The sequence below is a fragment of the Pezoporus flaviventris genome, unplaced genomic scaffold, assembly GCF_033815535.1.
Source record: "Pezoporus flaviventris isolate CSIRO_AGI_PZ_B2104156 unplaced genomic scaffold, CSIRO_AGI_Pfla_v1 ptg000029l, whole genome shotgun sequence".
NCBI classification, from domain to species: domain Eukaryota; kingdom Metazoa; phylum Chordata; class Aves; order Psittaciformes; family Psittacidae; genus Pezoporus; species Pezoporus flaviventris.
The window spans coordinates 13,053,798-13,069,881 of record NW_026892577.1 but is presented as its reverse complement, the minus strand read 5'-3'; the positions used below and the strand labels follow the sequence as shown (position 1 = coordinate 13,069,881).

The window sequence follows — 16,084 nt, the reverse complement described above, 5'->3', positions numbered from 1 at the left end:
GCCTCTCCCCGTCCTACCCGCAGGCGCTGAGAGAGGAGGGACCCGGTGATCGGGGCGCCCAGGCCAGCCCCTCCCGGCCCCGACGCCCGCCTCCTGTCCGGCGGCGCGCACAGGTGGCTGCAGTACCGGGAGCCAAGGTGGAGTCTTTGGAAATGGGAACGCGAGGCCTCTGCTCCGCTCCTCCCTCTAGACCTGTTGCTGTGCCTTAGGGAAGCGCTGCCTCTGCCTCAGGGAAAGATGTGCCGGCCGCTCGGCTGCCCTGGTGTGCAGCTGGTTGCGTTTAGCTCAGCTTCAGCGGGTTGTGGCAGGGCAGGCTAACCCCCTCCTCGCCGCGCCTCCAGCCCCAGGTGACTTTGCAGGCTGCGGGGGACAATGCAGGCTTCCCTCTCCTACTCACTCTGCGCTTCCTGGTGAAGATGTGCGACAGGTAGGAACATGCTGCCGTGGGAAATTCTCCCTTCCCAGAGGCTCTCTAGCAAAGCTAGAGAAAACCATCCTGTTACCCCCATCTTTCTGAATATACCTGTAAGAGGAAAAAAGTTTCCTCACCTTTAAACTTTTAAACTTCTAAACTTTAAACCTTTAAACTAAGGCAGGAGTAAATGATGATCCTCCAAGGACACTGGACCAGGCTGTTCTCACCCAAAATATAGGCAGCTGATCTGTGTTTTATGGCTCTGGTATCTCAGAGTCTTGGGATTTTTTTTTTGCATATTTTTTTCCTTTTTAAATCATGAGCTTTATAGGCAACTGGTTGATTTTGAGGGGCTGTGTAAGCAGATAATAATGTTTAGCCTTTATCCTGAAGCACTGATTAATTTGGATTCTGCACCTTTAGCTGATGAGTCTTGTCACTTTCTTCTCTATCTTCGGCCTGTCTGTAGCTTAGTTTATAAGCCAAAGTGCTCTAGGCAGGAAACCTGTTGTTTTATTTAAGAATGTACATTTGTGTCATGTTAATATATTCTGATAAGTGCAATATGTTTTCGGCACACCCAAAGTTACTTCTTAGGGAGATTCTCATTGCCACTTAGGCTAGATTTTCAGATGCATGTGCTTCCTCCCAAGATTGTACTATTTTTCTTTTTCTTATGAAATTCTAACAGTAAACCAAACTTTCCTGGTTAGTGCAGATGGCTATGGGGAAACAGCCTGCCACAAGAGTTGTGTCTTTGATAATAGTATTGCTCTGACCTTGGCAGGGCTGACATTTTTGATATCTGAGCTTTTAGCATGGAAGTCACTTGATACCTGCATACAGTATTTCTCTAGGGAAATCCCATAGTGAAGAAATTGCCATTTTTGGGGTATCTCATGAAGTTTGTGGGCTTTAAGGAATAATGTAATTTTGCCTGTATAGTCTTTCTGCTATATCTAAAACACGTATCAGAATATGGGATTTGCTCAGAGGGCTCATGCAGTGATTTCTCTTACACAATAACCTCCTCGCTGACTGTTGCAGAAATTCCAGACGGCTTCCCTTTGAGATCTTTGGAGGCAGCCTGTCATTTGCACTGCCGTGCTGGTTTTGCCTGATTTCTTCCTGACCCAACAGTTTACAGGTTTAGTATTAATGCTCTGCAGTGCCCAGTGGGGAGGGCTTTCACTCCTGTCTCTGTAGTGCTGTCACTTTGCTGCTCCCAGGAAGAGGCTGCTGCTGGTGCCTCATGCTCAGCGCAGTCCCCAAGTCCCTTGTGCTAGGGGCTTGATTTGATTCAGTGCACAGATGTTTGCTAGGGTGCAGCATGGGGTGGGAGGAATAGGATGTGTGACTGCTTAGACTGGTACTGCTGCCAAGAAGTTACTCCTAAGAAAGTCTCCATTGCATAAGAATTGCTCATGAGAATTTGTGGTACCTGCTGTGGGGCCTGTCCACTGGTCATACTTCAGCCTGCTTGCTTCTGCCATGCACACACATGGCCCAGTGCACAGTCCTGCTTCGCTTTAATATCTATAAACAGTTTGTAGAAAAAAAAACCACCAACCCCTATCCTACAACTCCATCAGGGCTTGGTTTTACTTGTCTGGAAAGCAGTACAGGCAAAGGAGGTAAATGCTTGTCCTCACAGCCAAGGCATATCTTGCCTTCCTTTATATTCACACATAGCAAGACACACTGAAAGGGTTTTTTCTTCTTGAGGATAAAATAGTCCTGGCCTAGAATTAGCAGTTACTAGTAGCAGGGGATGTGGCCTAGACAGTCACTCTTTACTCATTCAGAACATGGGCAAAGAATAAATTAGGCCCTTTCCCCCCAGAGGGCATATACAGGACCCAGTGTCCCACAGTTATCTTAAACGCAAGGCATCTGAGAGAGTAATTTCTTGTGGCTGCCTTGGAATATGATGTTCCTAGGAAACCAATGGAGAGTCAAGTGCAGGTAAAGTCCTGAAATTAAGAGAAGGAAGCCATTGTCCCCCAAATGCCAAACAAAGCCTGTCTAGTTACAGTGAAATTCCTCTTTTTCCCCATTTAAAATATGTATGTGCATCCAAAACATCCAGATCTAATTTGGATCTAAGTGTAACCTCACCAGAAAATTACTCAGATACAAATTACATTTGGATCTGAGTGTAGCCTCACTAGAACATTACTACAGCCTGCTTAGCTCTTTCTGGTCTGCCAACAAATCAGTCTATCTGACCATCTGCCATAGTGTTGAGAAAACTTGGATCAACAAGATTGGAAAACCACTAGAGAAAAACCTTACATAAAAAGAACATGTCCAAGCCCCTCCACACAGCCCTCTGCCTCTTCTTCTGCCCAGATGGTGGTTTCAGAGTCCAAACTTCTGGTCCTGCCTGTGGTTTTTATATAGTCTGTACTGAGAGGAACAAGCCACCACATGCAGCTGGCAAGAAGGGCCCTGCAGACCTGCACCAGAGATGGGACAGGTGAGTGGCAGCAGTTCCTCCATCCCTCCAGCGTTACTCTTCACTCCAAAACGGTGCCTCAGGAGATCCTGTGAGGTAGGGTCTTACTAATCCCCTCTTGGGGAAATACCCTGTCTTCCTCTTCAGGAACCCTGGGAGCGTGGAGGCAGTGGCAGGTTTGAGCCATGCAGCAAACATAATGTCATGCTATTTTTGTAATTGCTGCCTCAGCAACTGTCCCTCTTTGACCTAATATGTTTGTTTGGAAAATGCCAAAGAGGAACTGGGATTTGTTTTACCGTGTGGGTGACATCTTGACCATAGTGATGGTTAACGCAAAAACCTTCTCCCCAGCCACGGGAGCTGGTCTTGGTAGAGGAGACTTGTTTTGAGGAATGCCTGTGCCACCTCCATGGTCCCTGGCACATCTGGGGCCAATGGGGCCAGTGTGAGACACAATGGTCACTGGCTGGCAAATGCTGCTGCCCACTGAGACATGGCCTGGCAGCCTGAACCAGCCTGAGGGACATGTCCCAGGGGTGTGGGGCATGCTGGTGTCCTGGGAGAATATATCTTGATGTCTTAAATAAGGTGTTTTGCAGATGTGCTCCTACCTGGGAAGATCACTTGGAAGACCACTCTGCAGTGGTCTTCTGGAGCATCATCATTCAAGCCCTTTACCTAACTGGTGTTTTCTTATCTAATGTTTTAAGAACCACATTCACACAGACTGCTGGTTTTGTGATAGCCACTAAGTTTGTTTTCCTGTATACGCCTACAGGAGATACAGGATAAATTCCTGCTGCCATTACCTTTCACAGGTAATGCAGGATTTGCCAGTAAATTCCCTTGACAGGATGGTTATCAGAACATGCATGCTTTCTTATTTTTCTTTTTGATGCTCAAAATGTCATTGAAATTTTGGAAAAGCCTTCTAAATGCTTGGACAGATTTCCTAAATGCCACTGACTGTTGTAACATTATTTCCTCATCACCGCAAGTGTTGTGGCTTAGTCTGGGTTTGTCTCTCTGATCCTCAACCAGTATGACTGTAATTCTCTATTTATTCTCATAAATAAAAAAGATTTTTAAAAGCAACTTTTATGTTGTATGTTCAGAAACTATAATTATTTTTTACCCCCTGTGCTATTTTCTGCTGTTTACTTCCCACTGGATCATTCCTTGTACATGCTGCCTCACTCTGGTGGCATGTTCCGTTTTCTATTTAAGAGCTGTGAGGTCATCGAGGCATGGCCAAAGCAAAACTCGGTGGAACAAACTCTGTCCAAGACAGTGAGTATTGTACCTTCATTTGGTCAAAATTTGCTGTGAATTCCCAGATATTTCCTGTTTATTCAGGGCTCCAGTTTTCTGTACCCTGTTGTTAAGATAATTTATAGCTTGACTTTCCATCTCTAAGTAGACCAAAAACTCCTGTAGCACAGAAACAAGGGATCGGAAGACTTGCCTGAAACATTTTGGTCATTGGTAAGTGTTGTACCTAGATCAGAACATGCATCTTGATACAGAGCAAACTGTTGTAGAGAAATCTTTAGGCAAAATCCAGAGTTTGATATGGCTGGTGATTTCTCCTGGCTGAAGGTTTCTCCCTTGACACTTTTTATGACTTCTTTTTGTGATTGCCACTAAAATTAATGCTCTCTAGTTTAATAGCAGTACATGGCTTGTATGATGATTTTAGGTTTGTCAGGGATTCCTGCTCAAGCTACTAATAATTTGTATTACAATGTTAATATATCAGATATCGGCTGTGCGTATCTTTATTTTAAATTCATAAGATTTGATACTAACACCTTTTTATGGAGACTGTTCATGCCATTGTCTTAATTTGGATTACAGATTGTGACTGTGTTAAATCTAGGGAACCTAAGGGCCTGTTTAAAAACTCTTTTGGAGTTCCTGATCTGGGTTGGCAGCCGAAGCCACATCCTGACTGCAAAGCAGGGTGAGGCTCAGTGATGCAACCGCATTTGCCCATAGTTTCTTCTGCATGACAAGAAACTCTAGGAACGTGTTCCAGGCAGAAGCTGTGGCACACAGGACAGATGGGCAGTCAAGCTGCAGGAATGAGTGTGAAAAGTCCAAGCCAGTGCACAGGTACAGCCTTGGCTCTCAGTTGCCCTTTCTGAACTTCTAGGATTTCACATAATTGAAATAAAAAGCAGATATTTGTAAACTGTATCATGTGGCATAAAAATTTAACAATGAGAAGGTGAATAAAAGAAATTTTGGAGATTTCTGCAATAGATTAGTTTAAAATATCAGTTTACACTAAATCTTTTTAATGTTTATTTTTAATGCTTTGAGGAGACAGTGCTGCATCAGATGATCTCACTGAACTATGCATGACTATTTCAAGAAGCTATTTTTTTACAGAATACATTAATGCTCATAGATTCAGTCGAGTGCATTCAATGTATATAAAACAGCTGAGAAACATGGTTTGAAGTAAGCAATTGCTTTGATAATGAGGTTTCAATAAGACTTACTTTTTCTCTCAGTCATGCTAGAAAACATTTCTTAACCCCTTCTCAATTAGCAAAAAATGTCTCCAACATTAATAGAGAGGATTGTGCCAAAAGTTTTTTCTTAGAACTACTCAGAAGGCAAGGATGCAACTGTTCTGCATAGGAAAGAATTCTTCAAGTGGATTTTATGTACAACCTCTCTTGCCAAGTGGTTAGCGTATTTTTTCATTTTGACATCCCCACTTCTGGGGAGTGTGGGGAACCACAGGATGTTGCAGGTTTTACTCTATGAGACAGCTTTGTGAGCTTTTGCTTGGCTTTTCCTTGAAGAAAAAAGGGCAGCAATGTAGGCTTTCCTGAGCAATATGCAAAACGATTGAAAATTCACTTAAAAATGTCCATCTGATTTTACTTGAGGTCTTAGTATTTCATCTCTCCCTGCCTATATCTACATGCTGTCTTAAATATCTCTCAGCCTCTGATAATTGCTTCTATTTATTCTCTATTTAAAGGATTTCTATTTAAAATTTGTGTCTACTGCTTGAGCTCTGACTTCATGCTACTACTGGGATAGCACTAAAGGTGAGAACTCCAACCTTGGAAGCAGTGTAATGTGAAGGTAAATGTAGTTGGTCAGTAACAGGAATTTGGCTTGATCAGTCTGTGTTCACATGAAAGTCAGTAAATGATTGCTACAGTTCTGGTTTTTGAGGCTATGGAAATGTGAAAATAGCCCAAATGGATACCACCCACATCTAAATTGGAAAACAGCCCAAATTCATACCACTTGAATCTGAACTGCAAACCGTAACCATGTTGGAGGCATGAATTTTTCCTAAAACCTGCTATTTTAAAGTATTTTGTATGTATTTGATCTCTTCTGCTTTCAGAATGTCTGTAGGAAGACATGCCAGCAATATGCGGTGCAGATGAAGAGCAGAGGGGAAATGGAGAGTTAGCAGTAGACTGTCACATGTTGCTCGGGAGGATTTTGTGCTTGATCATATGGGTCTGAATGCAAATTTGCAGGCCAAAAGAGCACTCAAAACTATTGTTTAAAACTATGCCAATTTAGACATAGTTTTGTTTCTCCTTGATTTCTATTTTGGCTGATAACACTGCCTACTTAACTTACCATTCAGCATCCCATGGCTGCTATTCAGAAACCATGAGGTTATGGAACATGATTTGTCAAGACATTATCTCTATTTACTACTTAGGAATGGCTGTAAACAGGGGAACACTGCTGCTTCATGTTTAAAATATTGCATCTCTGTTTTTTCCAAGCATTGCTCTCAGACTCTCATTAACTAGTCTATTTAAATGGATTTTTTTCAATTTCAGGATGCATAGAAGCTGTTTTAAACTAGAAAACACTACTTTTACAGGAAAAATTACATGCGGGCATTTATGTGTGTCTTAGCAGATGAGAGGGAGGTACTTCTCTGTCCTAAGTACTTTTAAATAATACTAATTTTCAGTTTTAGTCTCCTCACTGTGAGTCAAATGGTTCACTGCCACAGTATTAATTTTGGAAGTTTCCTAGCAACTGCCCTAGAACTCTTAAAGCCTTAATCTGTTATCACTTTGGACACTAAATGGCATGTTAAAAGTTTTTCATATAGCACTAGCAGTAGGAGATGCATTTGAAAATTCAATTCAATTGTTAGGGATTTAGGTTTGTCTGTAGTTTTACTGGAGGAAACAGGCTGTATGTGTAGGCATGTACTGTGGGGTAGGCAAAGATGTGAAAACAGTGAATTTAACAGGATTTTCTCATGAAGGGGCTTCTGAGCAAATTCATTTTAACACCTGCTGAGAAAATGTGTTTTATTTCTCTGGGGACAAACCCACTGTGTAAAAAGCTGCACTTCTGCTTTTCGATTTTACTGTCATCTGTTCCACATGCACACAGAAACACAAAATTTGCTCTTTCAGACAGATTAATTATTTAATGTTAAACTGAAAGTGTTTGAGGTCAGATTGCCTTGGAGGCAATGACCTGTGTTGGTGCCAGCCAACAGCTACAGTGAATCTGCAAATAGCCCCTTCCAGCAATCAGGAGTGACTGGAATGAACATACTTGTAGCTGGCCAGGTTTAATCTAGCTCTGATCCTTACCATGGCAGGCAGGTGTAGGGGCACAGGCTTTTTTGCAGACTGGCAAGCCTCTCTTGTTTCTGACTTTTCTCCAGGACTTGCATACCCTGCTCTCCTGCCTCCTGCTGCAACTGGATTAAACCTTGGACAAATTTGTTTTTCCCTCTGTCCTCCTGTTTGGGGTGTGGATTTACCGTGGAGAGTACCCAAGGAGCCTTAGTGGGAGTGTTTAGCAGAGTGGGTTATTTAGCCCTGGCACTGAGAATGAGACTTGCATGGGGCAGAGGAGCACTGGGAAGAAGTATTTTGTGTCCCTCTTTTCTGCATGTGCCAACTGAGCATCAGTCAAAATTTAGACATTGATAGTGAATGGTCTAAATATGATTTTGTCCCTCATAAAATCACTGTGTATACACTCACACAAACAAAAGATTGTAGAATGTTTTCAAACTTAAAGGGATATTTTAAAATGAGGTTACTTCTGTATAGTGCTGATACTGTTTAGACATATCATGATGTCTTCAGTACTTGGAAAATGCTGAAAACCCAATAGTTTTTAAACCCCTTCTTTCCTGTCTTGCACTGGCCTGTAATACGCAGAGCCAAGATGCAGTACATACAACCAAGTTGTATGTATGTATGTATGTGTTGGTGCATCTTTTGTCTGGTACAATTTGGTAATCTGCACTGCTTCACTGACCACAATAATTGCTGTCTGAGCATTTTCCTGTTCCTGCTTAGGAACAGGAAAAATACTTTTGTCTGTAGTCTTTTTTGTTTTCATATGTTTCCATCTTCTAAAGACTGCTCTCCTGTTTCTTGGATAACTGGAATTGCCTACCACTATGTTCTGGGAACAGAAATATCGCCAAAGTCCTTCTCACCCACAAGTATAGTGCATTTGAAATACCACCTTGAAAAAAAGACAGTGAAGTGATCAAGGAGATGGGGGACTTTCTAAATAGAGAAATTATCATCTTATTAATTAAGTAGCAAACTACTATTTGAAATAATAAGATAACATTTCATGACCAAAGATAAAGAGTTTCATGGAATACTCTGTGTAGAAAAATTACTCAGATTTGTAACTATAGCCATGATTTTTTCTGTTGTCTAACACTGCAAATTTTTTGAATTGTTGCAAAGAATATGTTTACACAGTTGGTAACTTTAATTGCATGAAACCAACAAAACTGTAGCTGATGAATAGGAGTGTCACGATATATCAGTGGATTATTATTTTTATATGTACTATTTCAAAGCATTTATTGCTTTGTGATCATAAAAGCCTGTGTCTTTCTACTCCCAGAATATGTTGAAAAAAAATCTACATTTAGTATCAAACATTGGGTTTCAGAATAACTATTTCTACTTTTTTTTTTCTGTCATCCCTTCAGATTTATAATATAGAGGGAACTAGGGGAGAAGTGAAAGTAGAAGGAAAATTTGATAGAAATCTACATAGAAAGAAATACATATATGTAAATTTGAATATTTATTGTATTGCAGTAGTACATAGCAGTCTGCTTTATAAAGTGTTATCCCTTTTCATTGTACATTGCTATAATAAAGAACAGGAAGAAGGTCACTGCACTGAGGAAATCACAATCTAAAATGTTTGGGATTAGAGAAAGTTTTTAATGGTTAGTTTAGAAATGATATGCATAGATGATAGTTTTATGAGATTTTAATTTCTGAAAGCTAGTAAGATTTTTGCCAACATCTACAGGATGGACTTGGACTTGGGTACTTAAACCTTCTCTGTGTCGCAGAGATCTGCCTGGGGTTCTGATTACTTTCAAGCTTAAGCCTTTCTCGAGGTTGGTTAACTTTCATAATTGTGTTCACAGGAGAATTTCCCCTTTTATGAAAAAGACTCCTCAAAGTATCATGAGCCTCTAAAGAAATTAGAGATTGCTATTATTATTCTTATTCCTGGTGGAACTGACACCACCAACCCTTTCCTGAATCAGAGTTCACAGAGCAAATTTATTTAAGTGTGGTGCATTGGAGTGTTTTACCAGCTCAGCAAGTGATGTACCCTTCACACGTGTGCAGGTGGAGGCACCCACTCACACCCATTTGCTTGCCTTTATCTTCTCTAAGGCACCTGATGCAGGCTAGTGTTACAAATGTCACATGAATTAGACCTTTGATCTGACCCAGGCTTACTTTACTTTAAGCCACCCAATACTCTGTAATATTGGAATAGAAAAAAATGCCATAATAAAGAAGCAAAATTTTGAGCTTAGTGTAGAATAAGTTTTAGTATAGAATAAATAAAATAAAATAAATGCTCAGGTATCTGCTGGAGCTATGCCATGGGGCTGAGTTTCAAAACATTCTTGATGCATTTGTTGTGAATGAGCAGTACTTCAAATCTACACAGAAAGTGGGGCTTTCCCAGAAACTGGAGTTCTATCCTGTAGACTCTGCAAGATACATTGTAGGTATAGATATATACTGATATGTTGGTTTTTATTTAGGCTGGTTCTGGACCATTTGCATCTTTAATCCTGAAGAATTTATTCCCATTATTCATTGTGATTAACAGAGGATATGATACCGTATTCACTTTGATGATGGTAGAGAAGTGTTGCTGGAAAGACATAATCTGTAAGGCTCTTTCTTGTCTGTGATCTGAATTAGCTATACTTGCTATTTATTTGTCAGTGTTTTCTTAGAGCTGCCTGGTGATGGAGGTATATCACACATGCTTAGTGCTGCTTTTGGTTACAAGCCAAAATTGTTGAAATTTTGGTTTTATCTGTAATTTTCAGTAAATCCCTGGAAAAATATTACATAGTAGAGGATACCTGTAATACTGTACATGTGAATTACATTTCTATTTCTTTAAAAAGAGAAAATAATGACAGGTAATATTTGACTTTGAAATTTTTTACAGGGTATATTTAAATCTGTTTGTGGGCTACATGTGGACAGAAAACACCTAGTTGTGAATAATGTCTAAAACATTGTTTGTGCCAGTGATACAAAAGGAATATAGGTGGTAGTTCATGCTGACATTTCAAGCAATACAGTCCTTTCCTGTCTGTCATCTTGAACTCTAATATTTATTCATTAAAGTAAGAGCATGTGTATGTATGCCTTATATTCCTGTGTATTTCTTCAGAATATTATTGCTTCAGCCCGCAGAATGAGATAAGGAAGATATATACTGATAAAGGTAATTAATTATATCAGCCAGATCAGCGATTTAGAAAAGGATCTGATTACTTTTATGAAATGTATCATAAGGCAAATGAACTGAAATGGTAATGTATTTTTAAGTTATTGTCTATATTCTGAGAGCTCCGTAAAATAATAAGCCATGAAACTGAGCAGTGAGGAACTAAACAGGAGAAATGACAGAGCTGTGGTAGCAGGTGTCTGGGGAAACTGAAGTGCCAGAATTGTGAAGAAGAAACTGAGACTTCATGCTCTGTCAAGGATGTCATTGGAGGGTACCTAAAATATGCAAAGGCAGTGGGTGGAAGACAATGGAAAACAGGAGAACCAGTATAAGAACTGTAAAATACATAACCTTTTTTTCCCCTCAGAACTCTTGACTCTTGGGAACAGAAGGAGAATGTCAGGCATGAGTTGTGGAAGAGTAAAATAAACTATTATTTAAAACAGACCAGGCAATACTGTTCCATCAGAATTTTTAGCTTCAGTCTCAGCCCCGACCAAGACAGATTTGGCCAGGAGGCTGAACAGCCTCCCTACTCTGGAGAATGCCCTTTCATCCCTCTGTATGAAGAGAGGGACTCTTCATAAGGGACTGTAGCAATAGGAAAGGGATAATGGATTCAATCTTAAACAGGGAAGTTCAGGTTAGATATAAGGAAGAAGTTCTTTACTGTGAGGGTGGTGAGGCACTGGAATGGGTTGCCCAAAGAAGTGGTAAATGCTCCATCCCTGGAAGTGTTCAAGGCCAGGTTGGAAGGAGTCTCGGGTGACCCGGTCTGTTGTGAGGTGTCCCTGCCCATGGGTGAGTGGTTGGAACTAGATGATCTTAAGGTCCTTTCCAACCTTAACTATTCTATGATTCTATGATTTATTTGCATACTTAATGCAATTTCTGCATTTGTTTAGGCCAAGTCTTTGAAATGCATTTTTTTTTCCATATTTATGAATTCTATAGGTTGTCACCTGTAGCTATACAGGCTGTTGGGTTTCAGGTCTTGAATTCTGTTGCACAAAGGGATGCTGTGGCATTCCTACCAACTGTACTTCATCTTTTGCCAGGCCAGCTGTGCTGAGCAGCCTCTCCTGAAGCTGTTTCAAGTGGCTGGTTGTTACAGCACCAACTGTCTGGCTTGCAGCTGCAACAGGCCTCCCTGCCACAGTCCCTTAACTTCTTGCAGCTCAGCTTCTCTACCATCCTTGCCTAGCTGACCCCGTTTTTAAGCACTGCAGTTTTCATGGCTGAGTATCTTACCTTGACCATTTACCTGTTCTCTTATCATTTCTGAATTAAAGTCTGAATGAAAGGGTTTAATACTCTCCTTCATTATCTTAGAAATACTGCATCTGCCATCACAGCACAAATGTATGAACTAATGAATGAAGTTCTGCATGCTTATATGAAAGTAAAATAAGGTTATGTTTTTCACTCATTTTTACAGAGGCTAGTCTAAAGTGAGAAGAATGAAATGTCTGTCCTGCAGAGAACATTAATGTGTGTCGACAACATGCTCTAAATTAAATATTGTATTCCTTTAAAAAACTGAGAGGACTCCAGTTTGGAGATTTGGAACAAAATGAGCCAGGACATTTGCTCTGTTTTGTGCCCAGTATGTACCTGAGCTGGGGCACATATGGAATTCTGCTAAAATGAGATTATAAATTAATAGTCTTTCACACTTCATTGCTTGAATGAGCCAGAAGTTATTTTCTTCTGAGTTGGAGTCCCAGGTGCAGCTCTTTCCAGCTACCAAATATGATTTTCTGAAAGGGAAGAAAGACCAGTGAATTGAAACTACAACGACCTCTTCTCTGTGGTCTCAGTACAGCCATGTAATAAAGAAAAGGAAAGCACATCAACTGACAGGGTGAAAGAAGAAGATTCTGTCCATATATACAATGATGGTGATGAACCAGTTTGGGCTACAGCTTCCATTTCTGGTTCTCCTTCTGGCTTTGTGCACAAACTTCAGCTGGTCTGTGATTTAAAAAGATGACTTGTTTCTTTGATTTTTTTTTTTGGTACCAACTTGAGATGCTGTGCAACTCCTATTACTATTTAGGCTGGTCTAGAGTCATACTAACAAAGATAAATATTTCTACTTTCACTAAAACTTAATGAGGTGAAGCTATTGCAGACCTGGCTCTCTCTACAGAGATGGATCAGCCCATGCTTTTTTTCTCAGAGGCTGATCTACTCTTTCTCTTCAAAGAGTTAAAAGTCATCTAGTATTATTTAACAGTAGTTTGTTACACTTATCAAAAGTGTCAGTGATTTATCTTGCTTAACATTTCTAAAAATGAGCATAGTGTTTCTAATATCAAAGAAACACTTCTATAATTATACTGTTAACTCACCCCCAAGTGCCATTCTGTAGATGCCTAAGCATAGTAGGGTACCATGAAAGAAAACTGGGCAAGACTGAATAATCTGAAAATTTTCTAGTTTAGAAGTTGTTCTGAACAGGCTCTATAACAGAGTGTGGTGGAAAATCCTGGGGCTGAAGAAGAGGAGGAGGCTCTGGAGGTGGTTCAGGCTTGTATTGATTTATATTTTATATATACAGACATAAGCCAGTTAAAACTGCAAACTCTGTGTGCCTCTCTGTGTTTTCCTAACTGGGATAGGGAGGGTAGGGAAGATACTCAGACAGCTTGGAAACTGGTTTCCATCACAGGTGTTGGTAAGAAAAATAGGGATTTCTTCTGATATCTTCATATCCTAACAGTTCTTTTTTGACATCCAGATAATATCGATTGGTATTTCACTGTTTGAGAGCGGGATTATATTCAGTAAGAAAAGATGGGAGAAAGGACAAAATTATTTTATTTTATTGGCGTTTGTGGGTGTAATATTCATTAAAATGGAAAAAAACCTCCAACTCTGACAATGTATCTCTAACCCTGAGTTGCCCTTCAGCTGAACATGTTGCTAGCTTGAATAGCTTCTATATTGGGTTTGCTTTTCATCCCACCTAGAACGCCATTAATGTAACTCCATCCTGCATCTCCATGTCCAGTTTTGAATGATAGTTTGTTTGAAAATGCCTTCTGTGTGGGTGCAGTTGTAGGAGAATATGATGTACAGAAATAGTTTCTACTTTGTACTATTTTCTTTATGTATTATTGTTGATAAAAAGCAATGCATAAAATACAAATTCACTGTTTCTCTATGGAATTGTATTAAAGGTTATTTGACTTAAATAGTGGACAGCATATTTTGCCAAAGTAGAATATAATACATTTTGGGCAAATCCCAAAAATATGACAAAGCTTGATAAAATTGTATTCCCTTAGTACTAAGAAATGCCCAGTTACAGATTTATAGTATTGGAATGTGTCTGTCTGTATTCACCTGACTAGGTAGTTTTTTTGACACGGAGCTGAGATGGGAGAAGTGCTATGATAAAACTGTGGTCTCAGGTTCAGATCCACGTGGTGTATGGTAGTGCCACAAGGCATCTAAAGCTGTGATCTTTCCATTCTTTCATTGTTAAGCTTTCACAAAACATTTCAATATAGAATACCAGTTTGGCCTGGCTTTAGATCCAAGATAGCACGGTGAACAGTTACAAGAGCAGAAGTGAGCTTCCTAAAAGGTCTTGGAACACAGTATGCTCCTGAGCTGTGAGGGATTTTCCTCCTCAAGTAACTGGTGTAATTGCAAAAGTCTCAATTGCTTATGGCAGAAGGAAATAAAACTGCCATAATGCAAGTGTCTGTTGCCCTCTTTCTGCTGCAGGGGTGTAATAATCTGTTGCCGTAAAAGAAAGCAAGATGGTGCTGCTTTGCTGAGCAAATATTTCCTAGGTCCTCCTGTAAACAGGAGACTATCCAGAATTAATTCTAATCAGCAGGCAGTGGCTGCCTCTAAATGTTTGATGCCTGAGTAGACTTTTGTTATAGCCTTTCTATGCTAAAAATGAGTATATAATATATAAAATATTATTTAAAGTCAAATGCAGGTTGGTGGGTTTCCTTTTTCATCCTTTGGAGTGTATATAACTACCAAGGAAGTGCCCTGTATTATGTTTTTATGACACTAGAGTGCTTATGTACTGGAAACCTCTTCAGATCTCTTTTAGGTTTGGGTCATCGCTGTGTGAAGAGGTATCTATCTTTTGAATTTGCAGCCCTGGCCTTTTCCAGTTTTTGGAATAAGTGGAGATTTTTAAAATGACATTTAAGCTACAACAAAAACTAAGGAAAGCAAGGAACTAAATCTACACACTTAGGCATAAAACTTTCAACCTGATTCAGCACTGGTATTTGAAGGATATAGGGTAATTAAAAATCCATTATAGTATATCCCAAGGAGAGGGGAAAACCATTCCTGCTTACTAAGTGTTGGGATAGCAGTCATCTATCACCTTTGCTTTTTCAGCTTGGAGCTTTCTCTGGAGTGGGACAAGTCCAAATGCAAATTGTGACAAGATTTCTGTACTGCTGTACTTGCTTAAAGAGACAGTAAAAGCTCTTTCTCTTTATTGTTTCTTAAGGAAACAGTGTAATTCTCATAGAAATCTCATTGGGTTTATTATTTTTTTTATTAGGATTTGTCTTTGGTTAGGCAACACTCTGAAATAAAAATACAGGAGCAGGAAATCAAAATATTTCTAAGTGAAACTGAAAGTAGAATGTTGCACACCCTGCATTTATTAACTAAGAATAAATTTAATAATAATGACTATGTAATCTCCCCTCCAAACAGGATTAGAAATTTTCTACATATGCAATTTGAATGTCATTGTAGCCTGTTAGAATTCTACCGATTTATTTCTTGACTCCACTTTTATTTTATTCTTAATTTTAATTATTGTCATCCTGTTTATGCCTTTAATTATCCTAGCCTTTTAATGAGAATTAAAAACGTAACAGCAGAAAATGCATTATGCATGCAAGTGTTTGAGACAAAGCTTATTGCTTGAAGCACAGACAGTGAGTTAAAATGCATTGAAGTGTCTGACTAAAGTGTGGAGAAAAGATGGATGTAAATCTCTGTCATGAGTAGAGTACAATTCATTTTACCAGCAGAGGCCTGTTTGCCCTTTGAACCATCACTCTCTTTAGTTGCCTGCAAGCCTGGGGTGGTCCCTGACAACACAAGAGGTCTGTTCAGCAGCTGCAGTGAGAGTAGCATTGGTCACTGCCTGGCCAGAAATATCTGCAGTATTCAGATGTCCCCAGTGCATTTATCTCCTGTAGGCCTGTGGCATCACAGCTGGGGAATGGGAACTTGGGAAGCAAGTTACAGCTTTCACTTGCAGTGCAGTTGTACAGTTTTCCTTACTATTTTAAGACATCCAAATTCCTGATGCTTTTCCATTATAGCACCCCTGTGAGATAGGGAAATACTATTCTTTTCACACTGCTGGTGGGAAAGAAAGCAGGGAATGCTAAAATAATATCGCTGAGTTTACTTAGGCAAAGTAA

The 16,084-nt window shown here is 39.9% G+C and overlaps 1 protein-coding gene and 1 long non-coding RNA gene across 11 annotated transcripts in view; one reads left to right on the top strand and one right to left on the bottom strand.

Moving 5' to 3' along the window:
- BLNK (B cell linker) overlaps positions 1-16,084 on the bottom strand; it is a 103,596-nt gene that overhangs the window by 48,723 nt on the left and 38,789 nt on the right. The gene's annotated exons all lie outside the window — the stretch shown is intronic.
- On the top strand, positions 106-12,800 carry LOC133272216 (uncharacterized). 4 transcript variants are annotated; one of them, XR_009744367.1, is made up of 6 exons: positions 106-427; positions 3,476-3,561; positions 4,104-4,166; positions 4,297-4,361; positions 4,756-4,991; positions 12,094-12,800. It is a non-coding gene; the product is annotated as an uncharacterized LOC133272216 (long non-coding RNA). The 4 variants fall into 4 exon arrangements; XR_009744366.1 differs by having other exon boundaries at positions 4,294-4,361; XR_009744365.1 differs by having other exon boundaries at positions 107-427; positions 4,734-4,991.